This window comes from Myotis lucifugus, unplaced genomic scaffold (genome assembly GCF_000147115.1).
Source record: "Myotis lucifugus unplaced genomic scaffold, Myoluc2.0 scaffold_1399, whole genome shotgun sequence".
NCBI classification, from domain to species: domain Eukaryota; kingdom Metazoa; phylum Chordata; class Mammalia; order Chiroptera; family Vespertilionidae; genus Myotis; species Myotis lucifugus.
The window spans coordinates 49,326-65,085 of NW_005872447.1; the positions used below are offsets into that span (position 1 = coordinate 49,326).

At 48.1% G+C, this 15,760-nt stretch overlaps 1 long non-coding RNA gene across 1 annotated transcript in view; it reads right to left on the reverse strand.

The window, feature by feature from the left end:
* LOC106695482 overlaps positions 1–5,508 on the reverse strand; it is a 12,608-nt gene extending 7,100 nt beyond the window's left edge. The window contains exons 1-2 of the long non-coding RNA XR_001346560.1: positions 5,473–5,508; positions 1,229–1,537 (exon numbers count right to left, since the gene is read on the reverse strand). This is a non-coding gene — a long non-coding RNA (uncharacterized LOC106695482). The remainder of the gene's footprint in view (positions 1–1,228; positions 1,538–5,472) is intronic.
* Between the last annotated feature and the right edge of the window lie 10,252 nt (positions 5,509–15,760).

The window sequence follows — 15,760 nt, forward strand, 5'->3', positions numbered from 1 at the left end:
CCATGGGATACTATGCAGCCATGAAAAAAGAAAGAACTCTTACCATTTGCAATAGCATGGGTACATCTGATAATGGGTTAATTTCCCAAATGTATATGAAGTGGGATTTTTGGACCGGAACACACAGTGTTCCTCTGGGCAGGATGGTTCCTGGGTTCTTTGTTCCTTGAAGTCGAATAATGAATCCAGGGATGGAAGAGGGTATAGCAAAGGTGGAAATTTATTAAAGAACAAGAACTGTCTCCCACGTGTGGAGGGGAAAGGAGTCTTACTGAGTCCCTTTTATAAAGGCTCCAGATCTTAGTGCCTTGATATCCCCTCTGATTGGTCACTATTCCTTTAGACTTTTTATACTATGGTAACTCCTGAGCTGAAAGTTCAAACCTCGCATGGGACATGTGAGGTTCCTCCCCTTTCTTCTCCATTGTTTTCCTATTCCCTTTGGACTTTCTTCTCCTTATGGATGAGGGACTTTATTCCCTTTATTTTGTAAATGTAGACCTTGCTGTTCCCAGCTCCCTCATACTATGGAAATGTACCTTCTGCTGCTCTGCAGTCCTGTGCTTCTTCCATGGTCTCCTTAAATTTTAAAATTCCTAAAAGTTCCTAAACTTGTCATTTTAACTCCTAAAGATTCCTCTGTCATATAGGGAACTCATACAACTTAACAAAAGGAAGACAACAACACAATTGAAAAATGGGCAAAGGGCCTCATAGGTAAGTCTCCAAAGTGGACACACAGATGGCCAGGACGTGCTCTCCTGAGGGTGGTCATGCTGATGTCAAAGGGGTGTTAACCCAGATGCACAGGAACAATGAACGGGGTGCTTAAGGCAAAGATAAGCCTTTTAGTAAAGAAGTCATAGGCCTGGGCGTGCCCACCCCCAGGACTGCCCAGGTAGGATGTGTGATCAGAGCCTCCTGTGAGGGTCCTGTCAGTCACTGAGTTTTGTCAGATTTACGACAGAGACCCCTTTTGTTCAGAAATACAATCCCTAAAACTAGACATAGAACAGGGCTTTCTGTGAGCTCTGTGGCTGAGTCTTGGGCCAAAACTAATTTAAGACGGAGCAGGAAATGGTATCTTCGCTCAACTCTGCACCTGCTCCTGGTCAGGGCCCTGTGCTGGTCCTGAGCGCCCCCTGTTGGTCATGGATGCTCCCTGCATCCCAGCCCTGCTGTCTCCTCAGGGAGGTTTGTGTCTGGGCTCACACTGACTTCCCCTCACTGTGCCTCGCACAGTAATACACGGCTGTGTCCTCGGTGGTCACAGAGCTCAGCTGCAGGGAGAACTGGTTCTTGGATGTGTCTCTGGAGATGGAGGTTCGGCTCTTGAGGGAGGGGCTGTAGTAAGTGCTCCCACTACTACATATTTCTGCAATCCACTCCAGCCCCTTTCCTGGGGGCTGGCGTATCCAGTCCCAGCAGTAACCACTGCTGATGGAGTAACCAGAGACAGAGCAGGTGAGGGAGAGGGTCTGCGAGGGCTTCACCAGTCCTGGGCCCGACTCCTGCAGCTGCACCTGGGACAGGACACCTGGGGACAAGGAGCATCAGTCCTGTCAGTTACCTGCAGTCACAGCCATCCCATGACCCCTGCCTGACCTCTGAGACCCTCACCTTGGGGAGCTGTCAGCAGGCACAGGAGAAGACCCAGCAGCCTCATCTTCTTCTAGACCACAGCTCTGCCTTCCCAGAGACTCAGCCCTGTGTGAGCTGTGAGCCTGAACAGCCCAGGAGAGTATGTACCCTGGAGCTTTAAGAGAAATTTTCATGTGGGGCTGCCTCTCTTATAAGTGGAGGGACTGAAGTCAGGCTGCCTTGGTCATTCTGAAGTCCTTCTTCAGGCATCACTTCCCTTGACCTCACTCACCTTGTAAGTCAGGGACAGGGGACAACCTGGGTCATGAGCACATTGGAATTAGGTCAAAGAATGGCCTAAACTCTCTGAGAATAAGAAGAAATTGTGGACTTGATGAGTAGGTTACACTTTTAACTTCTCATGCATCTTTTGAACAGGTATCAAAGGCATTAGCATTTGTTCAGATCATTTCTGAATCTCTAAATATTATTGTATCCAGCATTTCCAGATTTTTAAAATCTAATTTTATGGAAATAATTCCCACCATTGTACAAAAAATAAAAATGAAGGACAGCCTTTCTCAATAGGTTAAATCTTTTTTTAAATATATTTTTATTGATTTCAGAGAGGAAGAGAGAGGGAGAGAGAGATAGAAACATCAATGATGAGAGAGAATCATTGACTGGCTGCCTCCTGCAGGATCTCCACTGGGGATCAAGTCCGCAACATGGGCATATGCCTTGACCAGGAATCCAACTGGTGACCTTTTGGTTCCTGGGTCACGCCCAACCACTGGGCTACACCCGGCAGGGCTCAATAGGTTATATCTTAATATATGATGTTATTTTGATCTGAGAATCTACCTTCCAAGTACAGAAAGGTGAGACACCTGTGAATCTTGAAGTTGGAAATTTTCTGATTGTGTCTGCAGATTCCTGAGCAAACTATCTGATACGCAAGCTCATGGCCTATTGCAGATACCCCCCTAATAGTTACATCAGAAATAGTCATGGCTTTGAGCGGAGAACAGACACGAAATAAAGGCAGTGATCATGTATGTGCACAACTCAGAATCATTTATGTTGAAGTGATATGGCAGCCTGTTAAGTGACTTGATTTCTAAGTCTAGTGTTATCAGTGATGTTGGGTTCAGAGTGAGGGGAATTGGAGAATTCCTAGCAAACATTTTCTCACAGGAAAGGGAACTTCAACCCTGTCAGGAATCCCTCACTCCCAGCCTCCTCTGTCCTGTCCCGGTGATGCTCACTGTGCTCAGAGGGTGCCGGGCTCTCCCCCTAACATACCACAACCTTAATGTGCAATGCACACATTCTCCCATCAGGCACAGGATTAGGAAAATATTCTATTGCTAAGTTGTCCTTTAATTTCCTTGGTGGAATATTTGGTGGAACAGATATTTTTACTTTTATTAAAGTTCAGTTCATCAGTATTTTCTTGGATGGGACCTTTTTTTTTGGTGATTTTTCAAAGAATTCACCAGAAAATGCTGGGCTTCCACTGCCCATGTGGATTGGCTACAGCAGCCACAGAGACTGGAGCAGGTGCTGGTACCAGAGGGGAGCGCTGCTGGGAAACTACCCATGAATGTGGATGTGACTGTGGAACTGGGTGAGGGGAGGAAGCTAGACTGTTTTGAGTCACAGGACAGAAATGTGGCTGAGGCTCATGGACAAAGAGTTACTGGATACGTGGGTTTAATGACTCCTCCAGTGAAGGACCAGAAGGAAGTGAAGTGTAGGGATGATAGAGACAACTCGTGTCATTGTAGGAAATACCTAAATAATGATGAGCAGGAGTTGATTGAAGTAGAAATGATAAAGATCATGCAGGCGGGAACAAGAGAAATAAGGAACCTGTCACTGCAAACTGGTGGGAAGGGGACCCCTGATTCCTACATGCACATTCCCACAGTGTCTCTGTTCTAGAAGGTGACACCTTTCCAGGTCCAAGATATTCCCACTTGGACACCTTTGGGTTGATTAATCACATGATCTCACCATGAATCACGGAAGTTGCATAAGTCATTGGGATCCCATTTATGAAATCTCTAAACACTCACTGGGAAGAGTGGACATTCCTCACTGGAGGAGCCAAGGTGACGGTGTGTCTGTATGAGGAGCCTTCATTCCATTAGACCAGGGCTCCTGTCACAGACCATCATCTTCATTGTAATCACCATCATCATCACCACAATTTGCTTACCTATAATCATCCTTCTCATTTTCTACGGACATGGTGGTTGTCCACACACAATGATTCTTCTAAGCAAACAAAGCAGGTGCCTCTTCTTCAGATGCTATTAGGGATTGAGACCCCAATGGCCCAACTCTAAGTTGACACGGGCCTTTGAAAAGCCAATGACTAATCGGTGGGAAAGGACAGATTCCCACCAAGACATTGGACCAAGATTCCTTTCCAATTTTATCATCACCATCACCATCACCATCACCATCACCATCACCACCACCACCACCACTGCCATCATCATTGTCAATGTCATCATTACCATCATTTGCTTACTTATGCTTATTCTTCTCACTTTCTTTACCTGTGGTTTTGGTAAAGACCTAAGGACCTTTTCCTTAATTTTTGTTCAATTTCTATAGTTGTTAAATAAAATGCAACAGATTTTCTTTTTTGTTGGATTTCTAACAACTGAGGGCTCATTGCTGCCTCATCTCCATCTGCCCCACCCACCAGAAATTGGATAAGAAATCATACTTTTCTCTTTGGAAGTTATAGGGAGATTGAAACCATACAAGTTTCTGGAAACAGAAATCCTCCCTTTCCCCCACCACCTCACCAAAATAAAAGCCTGCGCCCATTACCTTTCCAGTCTCCATCCAATCAGGTCTGACTTGCTGAGTGATCTTTCCTGTGCTTCTCAGGGGTTTCAATCAGGAGCATAATAACCATCCCACGTACCCTTGGTGTGTGTGTGTCATGAACATCTGTACCAGCTGCTGTGCCTCTGCTTCTGCATGGAGTCCACTCCTCTGGGTGCTGTGAGCATGAGGACAAGACCAAAACTGTCACCCTGTGGGTCCTTCTTCTGCAGTTTTGGGTTCACACTCATGTGGGGCCCACGGTCCAGCATTCAGGGGAGCTGCACTGTTGTGTCATTAGAGCCTCTTGTTAGATTCAGGTGACGTGAGTCAGAAGATTTGATGATAAAACTCATTATGGCCCAAGTGTGTATGAAAGAGACTCTCTGCCTGTTGTTCACATGAGAAAGTTCTCTCTCTTTACAACAGAATTTCTCACGCAGAAAATCAGACATCAGCGCAGAATCAGGATCCAGAGGTTCCCTGAGGGAAATGTGACAGGAAGAAACCACAGAGGAACTAACCCAAACCTCCAACTGCACCTGCTGCTGGGATGGTCCTTGTGTTCAGGGACCCTGTAAGCCCCCTGGTGGTCAGAGATCTTCCTGCAGGGAGGTTTGTGTCTGGGCTCACACTGACTTCCCCTCACTGTGTCTCTTGCACAGTAATACACGGCCGTGTCCTGGGTGGTCACCGAGCTCAGCTGCAGGGAGAACTGGTTCTTGGACGTGTCTCTGGAGATGGAGGTTCGGCTCTTCAGGGAGGGGCTGTAGTAAGTGCTGCCATCATTATATATGATCCCCATCCACTCTAGCCCCTTCCCTGGGGGCTGGCGGATCCAGTCCCAGGCGTAACCACTGGTTGTGATGGAGAATCCAGAGACAGCACAGGTGAGAGAGAGGGTCTGTGAGGGCTTCACCAGTCCTGGGCCCGACTCCTGCAGCTGCACCTGGGACAGGACACCTGGGACAGAGAGAACACGGTGAGTCCTGGGCTCAGATGCAGGGTCCCCATCTCCTCACTTCTAAGCCCTGAGTCACTCACATCTGGGAGCTGACAGCAGGAAGAGGAAGAGCCACATGGGAGTCATGTCTTGCAGGTGAGGTCCTCGTCCCCCAGAAAGTATTCTCCATGGTGAGGAGGCCCTGCATTTAAGTGGATACCAACTGTGTGTGTGTCTGGTGGCTGTGGGGGCATTTGCATATGGGAGGTGTCTGCACATACAAAGGGCAAGAGGTGAGGTAGGTCCTGGTCTCTGGGGCTTCCCCAGGAAGGAGGTGCTGACTGTTCTCATTGAACCAGGCCCTTCTTGGGGTCCTGGTCACCGTGCCCAGGGCCCTCTCCTTCCACACCAGTGGCTATGCTGCAGGAGGTGGTCAGGAAGTCGGATGTGGGAACAATCAGTGACTCTTTTGTGGATAAAAATCAATGAAGCACTTTTTCCATAGAGACAGATATAGATATACTAGAGGACCCATGCACAAAATTCGTGCAAGGAGCTTGGCTTCTGCCACCTCTGCGGCTTCATCTGGAAGGCTGTCCAGTCTGAGTAGCATATTATGCTTTTATTATCGTAGATGATTTAGACATATATATGAAGATTGCCATAGATCTTCTTTCTTTATAGTCACCAAAGAATATGTTCATTTATTCATAGAGTAGAGGCCCAGTGCACAAATATTTGTGCACTCAGGGGGGAGTCCCTTAGCCTGGCCTGTGCCCTCTCACAGTCTGGGACCCCTCGGGGGATGACCACTTGCTGGCTTAGGCCTGCTCACGGGGGGATTGGGCCTAAGACGGCAATCAGACATCCTTCTGGCAGCCGAGCAGCCCTCGGGGGATGTCCACTTGCCAGCGGGAAGCAGGCCTAAACTGCAGTCGGACATCCTTAGTGCTGCTGAGGAGGCAGGAGAGGCTCCCACCACCACCGCTCTACTGGCAGCCAACAGACTGGCTTGTGGCTGAGCTGAGCTCCCCATGTGAGAGCCCCCTGACCACCAGAGGGCAGCTCCTGCATTGAGCGTCTGCCCCCTGGTGGTCAGTGTGTGTCATAGTGACCAGTCATTTCCAGTCCTTCTGCTGTTAGGGTCAGTTTGCATATTACCCTTTTACTATATAGGATAGAGGCCTGGTGCATGGGTGGGGGCCACCTGGTTTGCCCTGAAGGGTGTCCCAGATCAGGGTGGGGGTCCCGCTTGGGTGCTTGGCCAGCCTGGGTGAGGGGCTGATGGCTGTTTGCAGCTGGTTGCACCCCCTTCAGGGTGGGGGTCCCCACTGGGGTGCCTGGCCAGTCTGGGTGAGGGGCTGAGGGCCGTTTTCAGGCTGGTGGGCGACTGAAGCTCCCAAGTTCCCAAGCTCCCAAGCTCTACTTCTTTTCTTTTTTTTTATTCTGGGATTTATTTACCTTCTATAGCTGTCACTGGAGCTGAGAGCCAGCTTCAACTTTGAGGACTCTGCTGCTGAAAGCAGGTATCTGGGGTTTGTTTAGCTTTTATAATTGAAACACTGTTGCAGCTCCAGCTCTGAGGCCGGCTGGCTGAAAGCAGGTATCTGGGGTTTGTTTAGCTTCTATAATTGCAACATTGTTAGAGTACAGCTCAGAGCCTGGCAGCGGCAGGTGGGGAACCTTAGCTTCCTCCATCGCTGGGGCAACCAAGCTTCCTGTTTGCTTCAGCTGATGGCTGCCGGCCTCCATCTTGGTTGGCAGTTAATTTTCATATTGCCCTGATTAGCCAATGGGAAGCGTATTAGAGGTACGGTTAATTACCCTATCTGTCTATTATTAGATAGGATGTAGATGTAGAGATAGATATAGAGATAAAGATGTTGATGTATTTGTAGATGCACATAATAGTATAGCTATAGATATTGTTTACCTTATCCTCAACCAAGGATATATTCATTCATTCTTAGAGGGAAAGTAAAGGAGAGAGAGAGAAGGAAAGAGAGAAACATTAATTGAGAGAGAAATATTTCTCAGTTGCATCCCATATATGACTCTACTGCGAATCAAATCTGCAAGATTTTTATGTATGTATTTATTTATTTATTAAAACTTTTAAAAAATATATTTTATTGATTTTTTACAGAGAAGAAGGGAGAGGGATAGAGTGTCAGAAACATCGATGAGAGAGAACCATCGATCAGCTGTGTCCTGCACCCCCCCCACCAGGGATGTGCCTGCAACTAAGGTACATGCCCTTGACTGGAATCAAACCTGGAACCCTTCAGTCCCCAGGCCAATGCTCTATCCAAACCGGTCAGGGCTATTCATTAAATTTTTTTAAAATTGATTTTAGAGAGGAAGGGAGAGAGAGATAGAAACATCAATGATGAGAGAGAATTATTGGTTGGCTGCCTGCTGCATGCCCCACACTGGGGATGTTTCCCTCATCCCAGACATGTGCCCTGACTGGGCATCGAATGGTGACCTCCTGGTTCATAGGTCGATGCTCAACCAGTGAGCCATGCTGGTTGGGCTCCTCCTGCATTTTTAGGATTCACAGAGCTCCCTGTGTACTGGGCTCTGGCAAGCGAGACTTTGGCAACATCATAGGTGACCAGACCCCAGCCCTTGCCTGGCTGCCCTGTGATCTCAAAGGCTACGTACTTATCCACTATGATGCTCTGCATCTAATGGCCCCCTGGAGGTTCCCTCAGCACAGGTGTGAGCTGTTGGAGGTGCTGTGAGGTCAGTGCTCAGTTGTGTCTTCCCCTGACACAGGTGGGGCCCAAAGTGCCTGACATTACAGGTGGGCACTGCACGTGGACTTAGCAGGTTAGGTGAGGTCACCACAGGCCACCTGAGTGGCCTTGGCCCTGGCATCTCAGGGAGGGCCTGGCACAGGAGATGGGCATGAGGAGATGATGTGGGGGCACTTAAAACACTTGGAGTGCGGGTGAATTTCCCGCCAAAATATAAGATGGCTCTGTCTTTTGGTTTTGTTCCATCCACCAAAAGGGTGGATTACAAACAAATATTTGGTAATACGCAGTTACAATCAGCCCGAGTTTACACGTTTCCCGCACTCCACCGCAAATCTATATGAACCGAGTTAAAGACGGCTCCCGTGGAGTACGCGCAATTCACGCGAGCTGACTTAACTCGTTTCCCGCACTCCAAGTGTTAAGGCAAAACCTACAACTACCCAAAGGCGAGGACAGACAGCCATTGGGGTTGTCCTGTGCAGGCCCCATGGGGTGAGAGCGTGGGCAGCAGAAGACAGAGTGTGGGAGGCAGAGGGTGAGGATGGGGTGGTGTCTGTGGAGATGGAGGCACAGCAGAGGTGGGTGGGACCATGTCTCCCTTCAGAAGGGTCTCAAGATGCAGGTGGTTTCTCAGGGGAAGTAGAACAAGTGTGGGACCACGTCCCCTGAGACCAGGTTCTGTGACCCACAAAGAAATATGCCCAGCAGGACTTCATGCCTTCATCGGGAGCACACAGAGAGGTGGGCAATTTCAGGCTCAGAGAGAGTCAGCACCTGCAGGGTCAGAACCTAGACCTCTATGAGCAGCCATGTCAGTGAGAGGCAATTGGCTAACTGCCCCCAAAGGCCTCCTCCTGGGGCAGATCAAGGAGCTGATCACCCTCAGGTGAGGTTTGGGGCCTGGACTCCATGTTCCCTGCTCAGCACTGCGTGGAGGGTGGAGGACTTCGCTCTCAGTGAGGGGACCAGAATCCCTACAATGTTTTTCTTGTCAACCCAGAGAGCGACCCTCAGGCACATGGTGACAGGAAGTTCACAGATGAGAAGTCAACCAGATCTGACACAGCCACTTCCTGCTTTTTTCCTGCAGAGAATCTAATTAAAGACACAAAGAAGGAAGAGGAACTGCCCCAGGGACACTAGGAGGGAAGAAAGCATTGACCCCAATAGGAAGCCTGCACAACCCTCCAGGGACAGCCTCTGAGCTGGGACCCTGGGTTTGCTGGTCCTGAGCGCCCTCTGTTGTCCTTAATGCTCCCTGCAGCCTAGCTCTGCTGTCTCCTCAGGGAGGTTAGTGTCTGGGCTCACACTGACTTCCCCTCACTGTGTCTCTCCCACAGTAATACACAGCCGTGTCCTCGGCTCTCAGGCTGCTGAGCTCCATGTAGGCTGTGCTCGTGGACGTGTCTCCCGTTATGGAGACTCTGCCTTGGAACTTCTGTGCGTAGTTTGTGTTTCCATCACTAGGGTCAACCCTCCCCATCCACTCAAGCCCCTGTCCTGGGGCCTGTCGCACCCAGTGCATGTAGTAGCTGGTGAAGGTGTATCCAGAAGCCTTGCAGGAGACCTTCACGGAGGCCCCAGGCTTCCTCACCTCAGCCCCAGACTGCACCAGCTGCACCTGGGAGTGGACACCTGTGGGGAGGAGACAGGAGTGAGTGGATTCCCCCTTGACTCTCCCTGGACCCTCCTTAACCCAGGACAGGAGCCCCTTACCTGTCGCCATGGCCACCAGGAGGAGGGTTCTCCAGCTCCAGTCCATGCTGATGGCTGTGCTGTGAGCATTTCTGTAGGGAAGGGTGTGGCTGTGGGTGATGCCCTCAGGGCACAGACATACCCATATTTAACCTGGTCTACCTCCTGTCTTTTGCATATTCATGAGGCAGAGTATTTCATAGCTGAGGTCTTGATGCCACCTGAGAGAAGATGGGTGACACAGGGACCATGTTCACTGGGAGTCTGAGGGTCCAAGTTCTAATTCTTTTTTCTTTAAATTAAACCTTTATTGTTGAAGGTTTTGCACATGTTCCCTTCATCCCCCATAGACACCTTCTAGCCCAGCCCCAGGCGCCCAGGTCTTCACCATCCTATTGTCTGTGTCCCTGGATCATGCACAGATGCATACGAGTTTGTTGGTTGACCTCTTTCCACCCACCCACCTGACCATGAATCCCTCTGAGATTCCCCAGTCTGCTCCATGCCTCCAGGTCTCTGGATCCATTCTCTTCATCAGCTTATTTTGTTAATTAGGTTCCACATATGAGTGAGATCACGTGAACAAAAGGATATAACAACAGAGGCATGATATAAAAATGACAAAAACATGATATGAAAACAACAGTGATGCAAACAATGACTGATAAAGTGATTAAATATATTCTAATATCTTTCTGTACACCACACTTTCAGAGTGCTTGACTACTTTCCCTTGTGATGAAGTATTTAGAACTTTAACTGTAACATCACATGCTCTTCAAACTCAAGAGAAAGCAACATATAACTGATCATGTGCGAAAACGGGTTCAGGTAGGAATATGCCTACTTTGTCTAGAGTTTGTCCTTGTGATTTATTAATAATCATCACAAATGATGGCATCACGGGAAACCATCATGGAATCAATTTAAATGGGAGGCCAGTGTCAGATGGGGACAAACTAATTCTTGGAATCAGAACAACCTCTCCCTCTGCAGATCCTGTTAATACTTCAGCTTTGATAATGTTAGGTCGTAATCTTTTGATAATAAATCTGGTACCATTACGAAGACCCCATTTACTATTGAGATTTCTCAATAGCATGATGATTGCACCCACTTTCAATTTTAATTTATGACACGGCATTCCCAAAGGAGTAATACTACTAAGAAATTCAATGGGAAAATTTTCCTTTTCAGCATCATCTGTGCAATCAATGGAATCATCACTCAAATATGTGTGAAAATCTCCATTGAGTATATCCAAATTTTGTTCATTTAATTTTTGAACATGCTCATTTTTTGGATAAAGAATTGCACGTTTAGATATATTTTTAATATTACTTATAGCAGTGGTTCTCAACCTTGGCTACACATTAGAATCACCTGGGAATCTTTTTTTAAAATCCTGATTCCTGGGCCTCATCCTCCAGAAATTGTTTCTTTGTTATGGGGTGGGGCCACAACATTAGTAACAAATAAACAGAATTTCTGGAGGATGAGGCCCGCCCAGGAATCAGGATTTTATTTATTTATTTATTTATTTTTTTTTGAATTTTTTTTTTAAATATATTTTATTGATTTTTTACAGAGAGGAAGGGAGAGAGATAGATAGTTAGAAACATTGATGGGAGAGAAACATCGATCAGCTGCCTCCTGCACATCTCCCACTGGGGATGTGCCCACAACCCAGGTACATGCCCTTGACCGGAATCGAACCCGGGACCTTTCAGTCTGCAGGCCGACGCTCTATCCACTGAGCCAAACCGGTTTCGGCGAGGAATCAGGATTTTAAAAAGATTCCCAGGTGATTCTAATGTGCAGCCAAGGTTGAGAACCACTGATCTATAGATATAGTATTTCCAAAGGTAGCTTCAATAATAGATCCATTACCAATAATTTCACTTCCACGCTCCACTCCGAGGGCCAGTTCCTGGCTGAAACCTCACCCTGAGGGCCGGTTCCTGCCTGAAACCTCGCCCTCCAGGAACCAGCTTGGGGAGGGTGCAGCTGTTTCCAAGAGGAACCCTGCAGGATTGACTTCCTTCCGGTTGGTCGCGCTTCTGGTCATGATGTTACACCCAGGGTTTTTATATAAGTAGATACTAGGGGCCCAGTGTGGGAATTCGTGCATGGGTGGGGTCTGGCCGGCCCACTAGATCCAGGCCGATTAGGGTGGGCTGGGTGGCGGGAGGGGAAGAGGGTGGTTGGTTGGCCAGCACTACCCCCTGGTCAAACTCCCGGTCGAGGGGACTATTCGCATATTAGCCTTTTTTAATATAGGAAAATTTCCACAGATTTCAGAGAGGAAGGGAGAAGGAGGGAAAGATTAGAAACATCAATGATGAGAGAGAATCATTGATCTATTGTGTCCTGCATGATCATAATTGGGTATGGAGTCCAAAACTCAGCCATGTGCCCTGACCAGCAATGGAATTATAGGTTGAAGCTCAACCACTGAGCTACATCAATTAGGCTTCATTCTGTTTTAAAATATATTTTCAATTAGTTTAGAATTCTAAGTTGATGGCTTTTCATTTTCTCTTCAGCACTTTAAAGTCATTATTCATTTATTCTCTGTTTTTTTCAGTTTTTCGTGTGATGTTTGATGTTTTTATTAATCATTTAAAAATGTTGTTATTGATGTCAGAGAGGTATGAAGAGTGAGAAGGAGATGGAAACATCAATGACAAGAGAGAATCATTGATTGGCTGCCTCCTTCATGCCTCCTATTGGGGATTAATCCTGCAACCCAGGGCGTGTGCCCTGAATGGGAATCAAATTCATAATTTGCTGGTCCCCGGGCCAATGCTCAACCCCTGAGCCCACCCCCGGGCTCCTTCCCTTTCTGAGTAGCATGTACTTGACTCAGGTTCGCTCAGTTGTTGCAGGTCTCTGACTAAGTTTGAGATCCTGACAGATACCAGTTCTGATAGTTTTGGTTTGTTTTTTGAGGATTTTGTGGAGAAACAAGAGTTTGGAGCTCCCTACACCACCATTTTGCTTCAGCCCCTTCTGCTCAGTGACTCCTTTTGAAAAAAAAGCGAATGAAGAGGGAGAAGAGCAACCTCCCTAGAAATCTACCAACAACAGAGAAAACAGAGGTGGCCCAGCGCCCATCCCAGGCCAGCAGAGGCGGGAGGAGGGCCCGGGCTGAACAGTGACACTGGTGTTTGTAAGGAGACCCTGTGTTTTAAGAAGATGAGCTTCCTGTTCCTGCAGGACCCCAGACACACGTCCAGAAGGGGCAGCTTTGAGAGGATTGAGCTTGACTGGCAGGCAGACAGGGCAGAGTCCATGGGAAACAAAGGCAGGTGCAGGGTAGGCAGGGGGAGACACAGAAGTCTGAGCAGCCCAACCACAGGGAGCAACCAGGCAGACATAACAGAATGTTTCTGGACTCAGAGTGGGAAGCCTGGGAAATGAGGGAGGGCCTAAGACAGTAAGGTGAACGCATACAAGGGATCAGGGACATGCAGGTCCCTTGCTGGGCAAGAACAATGAGGGGACAATCAGGTGGGCACACGAGTAGACACAGAGCAGGCTGGTGGCACATGTACACCCGAGACCACAGGCTTCAGCGGCAGCCCATTAGTGGGCCCCTCCCCATGCGGGGAGCCTGAATCTGCTTGTAGTAAATGCTCCACGCTTTTGCTTAAATCTTCTGGTCCCCAATTTCATTCTTGGACTTGGTGACACCCGATCCCAGGGACAGAAAAAGCTCCCCTTGCTGTTCTGGTTATCAAGTTTGGCTCAAACAAACCCTTAAAAATATTCTCCAGGGGATGTGCTGCAGGGATGGAGAAGGCGGCAGGCGATGAGGCTTACTTCCAGGGGGCAGTCTGTTCTGGTTCACGGTCATCACCGTCTCCTCTGGCTATTTACATGTGGGTTGTCTTCTGGCCTCAGTTTATTCCTTATCAGAGCTTTGGCCCCTGGGCCCGTCACTCAGTACCCGGTGGACCATCATCACACCCTTCTGTGCAATGGGTATGGCTTGTGGTTGATTCACGTGGAGAGTCCTCCTGTGCCATGGTATGTGCAAGTCTAAAGGCATCACAGATGGTCGGACTCATCTACTCTGGTTCCTGCAGACATTCCCCTTTGGGGGAGCCTCTCTCTCCATCTTAATTGCTCACAGACCAAACCGCCAAAAACCAACTTAAAGAAGGTACCCAACTTTCCCTGCACTGACATCCACCTCACTCTTATCAGGGGTTGGTGTGTTTACTCCACCTTTCTGCTTTCTGTGAAGTCATGGCCCTGTAGTTATTCATTATTTCATATTAATGGCCCGGAGTACAAAATTTGTGCACATTAAAAGGGAATTAATTAGAGAAAATATTTTAATATTGCTATTTGCCCTTTCTCTATAATAGAAGTGTCAGAGATGAAAAAAAATTGGTAAAATGTATATGAAAATCATTCACTTGTTAGAGTCTGGGGTGCGCCATGGAACCAGAGTCCAGTTCCCGCCCACCCACGTGCACCTCAAAATCATGGGAGTCCCACACCCATCCGGCCCCACCCCCAATGGGCTAGATTCAGACCCAGACAACCCCAATCACTTCAAGACCTGCTGAGGTGGAGGGCGTGGCCTGAGGTTCCCTGGCCCAGGCTAAGGGAGCAAGGCCCGAGGTCCCCCGTTAAGGCCCCTTAAGGCCCACCAGGCAGGGGGCGTGGCCTCATGTCCCTGGCCTGGCGCTGGGGCGGGGCATGACCTGAGGTGCCCCGTCAAGCCCTGCATTGGCAGGGGGCACTGCCTCAGGTCCCTGCTGATTGCTCATTAAGGCTCATTACCGGAACTTGGCCTCCATTGTGGGCACAGGCATCTTGACCGATACTGTGTGATGGTCTTTGTGCATATTCCCTCTTTATTAGATAAGATTCTCTGCTTGGGTTTGAGTAGCTAATAGGAAAAGGTTGTACCCTTCCCATTCTGCAGATTAACCTACTTGGCAGGGTACTTCTAGCTGCCTTTGTGAAGGCCTTGGCTGTGTTGGTGCTCTCTCCCTGCCATCTAGTTTAAGCCATGTACTGAATTTGCTTGTTGGTCTACCTGTGCTCCCACCTTTTCACTGAAACACCTTACCCATACCACCTCCATCTTAGCTTTTAGGGGTTTATTTTCGGTAAGGTAAAATATGTTAGAGTTAATTGACAGAAATCCAACTCAGATTTTTTAGAGGCATGGTCCTCTCCTAGGGAAACAATGACCATAGTATTAATGGTGTCAGGAAAATGATGGTGCATTATGGAATGAAACTGATTAATGAATAAAATGCTGTGAATTCTCTCAAAACAAAATATCCTCCCCAGGCTTAGAGGTTCTCATGTCAACTACCTCAAAGTGGCTCATTTATGTTGTGGATTTTATGCTGATTGAACCAGCAGTGGAACCTGCCAGGGTGTCACAGGGGGAGACAGCACAGCTGGGGAAGCCTCCTTCCTTTCCTTCTCCTTTTTTATACACTTTCCTTGATTCCAGAGAGGAGAACAGTGGAGCCATGGAAACATCAATGATGAGAATCGTTGATTAGCTGCCTCCTGCCCCACCCTTCCCTGGAGACTGCCACCTGGCATGTGCCCTCACCAGGAATGGAGCCATGATCTCCTGGTTCATAGTTTGATGCTCAACCACCTAGTCACGCCTGCTGGGCTGGAAGAAGATAGTGCACTTACGTCCATGACAACCAACAGCAAACTTGTCTCATCTCTAACACCTGTGAACCCATTTGAACTCATCTCGTCCAGGTAGCAGGTTTTTAATAATTGTGTGCACTTCCCTCTCCACACGGGGAAGAAACATGTAAATGAAGAAAAGACATGTTGATGTAGGAAATGTCCAAACATGTAGGGAATGTGTATAAGATTTTATTGGAGCCAAATAGACAACAACTGTTGGGGAGCAAGACCTCAAATGCTCTGGAGA